Source organism: Petaurus breviceps, unplaced genomic scaffold, assembly GCF_028583685.1.
Source record: "Petaurus breviceps papuanus isolate PSGF00001 unplaced genomic scaffold, PetGlider_PUasm1.0 90865, whole genome shotgun sequence".
Classification (NCBI taxonomy): domain Eukaryota; kingdom Metazoa; phylum Chordata; class Mammalia; order Diprotodontia; family Petauridae; genus Petaurus; species Petaurus breviceps.
The window spans coordinates 1,746,406-1,754,580 of record NW_027187367.1 but is presented as its reverse complement, the minus strand read 5'-3'; positions in this window follow the sequence as shown (position 1 = coordinate 1,754,580).

The following is an 8,175-nucleotide window of genomic DNA, read 5'->3' as shown; positions in this document are numbered from 1 at the left end:
GAGAGAGAGAGAGAGAGAGAGAGAGAGAGAGAGAGAGAGAGAGACAGTGAGTGCTTTTGGATTTCAAAATGTATGAAAACTACGAGGAAGGGGGTACAAAATGGAAATCTTTTGGGGAAGTGCTGGCCCATGGCTAATACGACCTAACTAAGGATACATGCTTTCCCCAAGTATTTTGAGCCTGATTTTTTTTTTTTAAAGCAATTGGGGTTAAGTAACTTGCTCAAGGTTACACGGCCAGTTATTATTTCTGGGTGTGGTGCTGAGTATCTGAGCCCGGATTTGATCCAGGTCATTCAGACACTGGAGCCGGTGCTCTTACTCGCTGAGCCACCTGGCCGCCCCTAGCCTAATGATTTTAACATTAACTTGAGAAACAATGGTTCCGCAATTAAATTGTAAGTACTGAAACTTGCTGTGGAGCCTTTGGGGTTTGTAATTTGATTTGACCTGAGTATTGAAACCAGATATGACCCTTTGACTTAATATCACAGTATTCCACCATTCCAAGGGGAAATTCCCAGAGACGCTCACAGGAAGTGTCATCTTGCCACCAACAAACGCTAAAGTCACGCAAGCAGATGTAGATTGCTGGGAAGGTTGAGAGGACAGTTTTATGAAGCTAGTGGCAGAATCCTCGACTCAGTTTCCCTACCGTGTTATTTCCTTTCTTTCTGTGACTTTCACAAGTTCTGCAGAAGACCTGTGTGATTAGGTTTTGTCATGACCTGCTAAAGCATGCGAAGTCTTTTCCTGAGCAGGTTGGAGCAGAGCTGCCTAAGGAACCACTGCAAGGAGCAGCACAGGACTTGAAACCTGTGGAATCTGTGAAATGCCTCTGCAAATCTACCCTACAAACAAGATGGAGAGTCCCCCCACCCCCACGCCCCCAGGTATCCTTAACAGCTAATATACCACAATGAAAATCTTCAAGGTGTTGATTCAGGATGCAAGTCTTTTTAGTGTAAGTGGGCCCAACTGGACAGTTGCTGAGCAGTGGTCTAGGACAGACAACTTAGACTCAGCATTACCAAGGAAAACATTTCTCAAAAGTGGGAGATTTGCTGAAGTCAGATAGCAAAAACCAAGACCTGCTGTCTAGATGGACATACGGGCATGACATTGTTCCTTTTTGTCGTGGCTGTGCAGTTACGCTGTGCACTGTACATTCATTGTCCCTTAGAGATTGTCTCTTACAGTTTCCAGCAAAGGGCCCCCTGAACGTGTATAGGGTAACTAGGGTCTTCCTATGGTGATGCATCTCTCTCTGAGGTCTGGGTCTCTTGCTTCCCAATGGAGGTGGCTCCTCCTGGCCAAGAAGCTCTCTTTCAAAGCTAAGGGGCTGATTGGCATCTGGACAGGGAGAAGGGAGAAACTTTCTGCACTCCCCTGCAAGGATCTCCTCTTTCTGGTCTGAAACTGTTCTCACTCTTGAACCCAAATTGCTGAAATTCAGCCACAGTTTAGCTATTTAAAACTCCCAGAGGTGTGACTAACGTCTTCTCTTAGCCAAATTGCTTGCTGCTTTCTTCACCCAGTCGGAGATGGGTTTGTGCCCTAGTGCCAAGGAGGTTTGGGGGGACACTTCCTAAGACCTCTCTTCTTTTGACGTTCCCTTTATCCAAATCTATCACCAGCGCCCCCTTCATGATATAAAAGAAGATATGTCTGCTATCTAACAACAACAACAACTTTAGGAAAAAAAAAAAGAAATTCATACACGGTGGGATGTGGTGATGGTAAGACAAGAGCTAGCCTTTTTTTTTTTTTAACAGTTTGTTTAACATATTATCAACTTGCAATTACATTCCTAGATTTCTTCACCAGTGGATTGGTGGAGGATCAGCTATTCTATGGAATCAAGGGGATCATCAAACTGGAGATATCAGGTACCTTATGAGGTATCTGACCCAGGCAGATTAAATTATTCGCCCAAGGAGATCCAGGAAAGTGCCTTAAGTAAGACTTGAGTATAACTTCTTTGACTTCAGAGACTTCCTCTTCCCCTAGGTCAGTGGAGGGGAAAGGAAAGCACAGGATATTTCTCCTTCAGTGCTGCTACCCTCTGGTTGCCTGACAGAGCCATCAATAGTAAACCATCATCAAGTAAACCTGTGCAACGACAAACCATGCTGCCTTTCTTGATGTCAATCAAACAACTCACCCAAGAAGTAATGTTGTTGGGAAAAAAAAGAGGGAATGGCCTCCTCCCTCTAAACCAGATTTTTCCAAAATGTGGGATGTTCCTCTCTGGGGGAAGCAATGTCCAAAATTCTTGTATCTTTTTGAATACAATTCCCACTTAAATTCGGTTCAGACATTTTGTTCAATGAAAACCAAATTGGAGTCAGAGTCAACTAAGAGTCTAAGACTCACAATGAATTCTCACTTGTTGTCAGGGCAGTAGTTATTTAATATTGCATAGGCAAGTTCAAGTTTGAACTGAGAACAAACCGTCAAATCTGGGTGCGTGTAGGATCTGCCAGCATCATTGGCATTATGTATAGGTTGGTGATGCAGTCAAGTGATATCATCACACTCTTTAAAACGCTTGAACATGAAGTATGTCAAGTTGAAGTTAAACAATCTTTGCGTAGTACTCAAACGTATCATCATATCTGTCATATTTCTCAAAATCATTCATTCATTTTGGTAAGTGAAGTACAACATAATGAGTTGGGGTTGGGGGCGGGGGGGGGGGGTTGGTGTGTTGTTGTTGATGTTGCTGTTGTTGTTGTTTTGGTGAGGGAACCGGGGGTTAAATGACTTGCTTAGGTCACACAGCTAGCAAGTGTCAAGTGTCTGAGGCTGGATTTGGACTCAAGTCCTCCCAACTCTGGGTCCAACTCTCTATCCATTTGCCACCTAGCTATCCCTTGATTTGTTTTTAATAAAAACAAAGAAAGAAACAAAACCCTGCAACTTCTTCACTATTGAAATAACTTTAAAATGGTTATATATAATCTTTGGAAACTCTCTTCTCCTCTCCTCTAAGCTGTTCTCTCTCATGGGATTAGCTCCTGCCACACTAGACTGGCCTGCTGTTGGCATGTCTACTGTGTTATAGTACTGTGTTACCTCAACCCAGAGGTATGTCTGATTTTTTTTTTCGAATAATCATAAGGAATTTTATATATCATTATCTGTCTTTATCCAACAATTTTGAGACAGCCAGGTGGTAAAGTGGTAAAGGAGCACCTGCCCCAGAGTTGGGAGGACCTGAGTCCAAATCCAGCCTCAGATACTTTCTAGCTTTGTGATTTAGGGCCAGTCACTTAACCACTTGTCTGCCTCACATGTCAAATGGGGATAATGATAACACCTGCCTGCCAGGGGTTGTTGTCAGGACAAAACGAAGTAATGTTTGTAAAGCACATTGCAAACCTTTAAGTGCCATATAAATCTTAGCTATTGTAAATATTGTGAAAACCCTCCATTCCTCCCAAATTGCTTAAGTACTTGGTGATACCTCACTTATAACCAATTGACTGACTTCAGTCCGGCTGTCTGGACCTTCTGTGCTTACATTAATTCCGGGAGAGGCAGAAGAAACCTTTTCTCCACCACAACACCTTTTTATCCATGACTTGGAAAGAGGCTTACTCACTGTATTGTATTTTACTGGTCCAGAACTCTGATTTTATCTGTGTAGAGAACTCCCAGTGAGAAAACTCCCTCTTACCATTGCAGATCAGCAGTTGCTCTGCAGTTTTGTTTTGTTTTGAGAGATCCTTGAGATACATAGCTATTAAAGCGAACTTACCTAAGGTCATCTGAGCCAGGTAATGTCAGAGACAGAAATGGAATCCAGATCTTCTTCCTTCAGAGGGAAGCTCTCTATTTTCTATGCCAACTGGCCTTCAAGGCATTTCTCCTGTAAAATCTGCAGACGCACAAAGTGAAGAAGAACATGGTGAATGCAACAGGATTTAAAATAACTCAAAATTGCACCAAACCTTCTAAAATGAAATGTGAGAGAGATCTATTTTAATGTCTTATATGTTTGGGGTGTTTGTTTGTTTGTTTTTAAGTTACCATCACCAGTAAAACATGGAGGGAGAATAGCTAGATAAAAATTTGCCTGAAGATTTTGAAATTTGTCTGGGTTGAATTGTGACGTAGCTGCCAAAGAAAGCTCACGCCATCTTGAGCTGCAGTAAGAATGCCCTAGCTTTCAGGATTAGGGAGGGAAACAAGGCTTATTCTCCTCTGGTATGGTCTGACCACAGCCACTGGGGATCTTTCCAGGGAGCCACATGTTCAAAAGGATATTAAATAAAACAGAGAGCATCAAGTGGAAAGCAACCAAAAAGTCTGTACCACATAAGAATCAACTCAAGGACCTGGGGATGTTTATCCTACAGATGAGAAAACTTAGGGGGGATGTAAAAGCTGTCCTCAAGGTTTTGAGGGGCTGTCCTGTGGAGAAGGAATTCAATGCTTACCTTGGCTCCAGAGCAATGAGGGAAAACTGCAAAGAACAGATCCACAGCATGGTCCTATAGTCTTTAATCAAGCAGATGAGTGATTACCCCAAGGAGAGCAGTTAGAAATGCATGCAGATCGTTTTGGTTTTGCTTTGTTCCCAAGTTAAGTCAACATTCAAAAAATCCTAAACTAACTCTATGAGAGGTCACATTATATAGAAACTACTTCTACATCTCTAACTTTGAATTGAGAGTTCTTAATAGCATTAGCCCTTTTAGGCCCTGAAAGTGTAATTGTCCATCACCGACTTAGCAGAAAGGAACAACTTTTCCCACTGTCCTCAGTTTCTTTTCAGGACGACAACATTTTTTTCCTAGGCATAGCTAAGGGATATTTCTTTCCATCACTCCCCTTCTGCATTAAAATGCCCACAAGTCCCTTCTTGGAGACATTGGTATCCAAAAAGGAACAGTTCTCTCCCCCCCCCCCCCCCCCACCTCAGAAAGAATTGGAATGACAACCAACTCAAGTCAGGAAGGTTTCCAAGCTGACTATGGAACTCTATCTATTACTCAGAAGCCAAAACTCACACTTTTTGTTATATCCTGTGCTGCTTACCCTGCCACTTCCTCAATCCCATCCCCCCAAGGACCCTGTTTTTAATCTCTTGTTTGTGCTGTCTTCTCTTTCTTTTCCCAGTTTAACAACCTCTTAGTTTATTTAATCCTGCTGCCTAGGAGCAAGAAGGTACTAAAAAGGCATTGTGCTTCAACAGTCAGTCTCAGGTAGGAAAGATGTCACTAGAGAAAGGCGCTTACACAATTGGAAATGGCAACGTCAGAATCTCAGAGGAGAGGGATTTGATGAGGAGGTAGATGTATTTATTGGTTGCAATCAATACATTTTTGCAATGAGACATGAAGAAATCACTGGAATCCCTCTTTGGGTGACCCTGCTCCCCTTCTAGAGGTTATTAGACCCAGCTCTGGGTCTTCCAAATTCCTCTTGAGTATGTACAGTCACGTAAAGGCTAGCCAGGGAGTGAGTCTGAGCTGGAAAGGGACATTGCTAACTGTAGGCCAGGTCTCTCACCTGTCAGGAGATTACTTTTTAAATCTCCATAGCCTGTTTTCTAAAGTGAAAAGGAAAAGGAGGGTTGAGCCACTTTCCCATTATTCCTCCACACTTTCTTTAATCCCTCAGGATGATCCCTGACCCTTCAAATTTCAGCTTCCAAACTGACTTAGAAAACTAGACAACAGAAAGTGATATGCGATATTGCTGCAGTTTTATGCTGTGTTATGGTGGTGCCAACTCCAAGAATTCCGAGTCAGACCCCCTCTAATCCAAGGACAGGCCTTTATTGAGACTGATGCCTCTTAGGAGGAGGGCTAAATTCCAAGAGGAACCAGCAACTTCAGAGGAAGCAAGATAGTTCTTTATAGGGTAAAGATGCAATTACATTAACAGATATTTATAAACATTAGAAAAGACAGGAGGGGTTTGTTAAGGAATTAGGTAACAGGGGAAGGGTCCCTTCTGTGGAGGGAAAGCAAACTATATGCAAGTGTGGAGGGAATTCTGATTTTTATAATAATGGACATGATATGTGTAATGAATATGCTAATAGATTAGATTTTGCAGAATTGCCTTTTCCAGCTCCTGAGTGAGATTCACAATGCAGCTGGAAGTGATCGATCAAACCTTGACAAGGCTCACAATCACCAGCATCCTTCACATGCCTGTGTACCTGAAGTGAATTGAATCAAAGACTACAGAACCTGTTCCTTTCACAGAACTCTGGTCCTGTGGCCCACCAAGTAAGGATCCCCAAGGACTTGAGCAACATTACTCCCACAAGAGTCCAGAATTGTTGTATTGTCTTCCATCTGTGGATTTGTCTTGGGAAACCACTCACTCTGGCCCTGGGGAGGATTGCTTACAATCCATCTCCCCCGCGCGCCCCCCCCCCCCAACCCCTTCCCTTCCACTGGTGATTTATATATATAATCTCTGTCTTCACTCCAGCAAGTTGGAATTCCGATCAGAAGAATTCCAGGTTTGCAAATCTGTTCCCCACAATGAAACTGATTAATTAAATGGCTACCTGATTACTGGCACTTTGCCTCTGGTCTGCTGTTTCCTCATTCTCGGGTTAGAAACTGACTCAGTAAAATCCTGTTAACACTTCTGTGGTTTGGTGGTCAAACATCCTGGTTGTGCTTCCATCTGATTGGCTAGCTATTGGGGTCCTATCTGGTCAAGATGGATAGTTAGGTATTGTGGTCCTGTTTAGGGCTAAGTGGATGATGTGATTGTGGTTGAGTACAAGAACACGCCTGTTCAAATATGTGAATTGGATCTGGGGGCAGTGGCTGGCTAGGGCCAGTAGGCTGTATTCAGTCTCAGGGCCTGTGGTATGGTTAAAGCCAGATTGTGTGGTTAAATCAGGACATACCTGCCGTTCAGTGGGGCTGGTAGGGAAGTTAAAATATTGGGGCTGGGGCAGATTTATTAGAATTCCAGCACTGTGACTTCATCTCTGTAGCAGCAAGCACCCTAGCATCTCCAGGATGGCTGCTAGCTCAGGTTCTTAGATCTGCTTCTCCAAAGGAAAGCAATTCAAAATGGCTTGGCAATCTTACTTTAATCAATCAAATATATATCATTTGCCTAGTTCGGGGTTTGAAAAAGGTCAGCACCCAGAACTTCCGAGAATACAAACAAATTACAGGCAGAAGTTACAAGCAGACAGGCTTCCATCTGTCTGACCAATACATTCATATCTGGTCAGTCACCAGAGAGGGAAGCACCCAACATCCGGGTTTTCAAAGGGAGGGGGGGGGGCCCAGGGAGAAGTGAGGGGGGAGCTCAACAGCTGCCCAGAGTCTCAAATCTGGTCAAATCATACAACTCTTCTCAAAGTGAACCCCAAAGCAAAAATATATAGCCTTCTCCTGGGTCAGAGAATGTCACAACCCTCTTGACCCACTGCCCAATCACAAAGCAACAAGGTGTGGGCATTCCTGAAAAACAAGCCTTCTGGCACAGGCTCCATGTGACCACATTCAGCCTATTGGGGGCAGAGTATACTTCAAATCAAGGACGGTTCTCAGAGTCACTTCAACCTATCAAAGGGCCTCGGGGCAGGGAAGATCTTCAGATTCCCATTCCCATATCAATCTCAAAGATGAAAGAGGCACTTTGCAGCTGCAGAGCCATCTCCATCTTTGCCAAACTAAAAATGTCAGGCCAGTCATGGGTATGAAGACTTTCCCAGTCAGATTTCGCCCAGTGTCGTTGCTTTGGCGGTAGCCTCAGAGACTTCCTTTAAAAGCGGTTTAGTGGGGGCGGCTAGTGGGCGCAGTGAATAGAGCACAGGCCCTGGAGTCAGGAGGACCTGAGTTCAAATCCAGCCTCAGGCACCTAAGACAAAAACTAGCCGGGTGACCTTGGGCGAGTCACTTAACCCCAAATGCCTTCCCAAAACAAATTTACTTAAAAGTAGTTTAGCCTAGTTTCTTAATCTCAGAAAATGTAAGTTTGGGGATAGGAAAATTAAATTGACTGAAGGAAACAAAAGAAATTGTAACTGGAACTTCTTTTGGTGATGAGGATGTTGACATAACTGAAGAATTTGCTACATAGCATATCTACTTCTTTAGGGGAAACAGTGATGGACCTGGAACCAGGAACACCTCAGTTCAGATCCTGCAGTTGACACTTACTAACTGTGTTCCCTTGGAC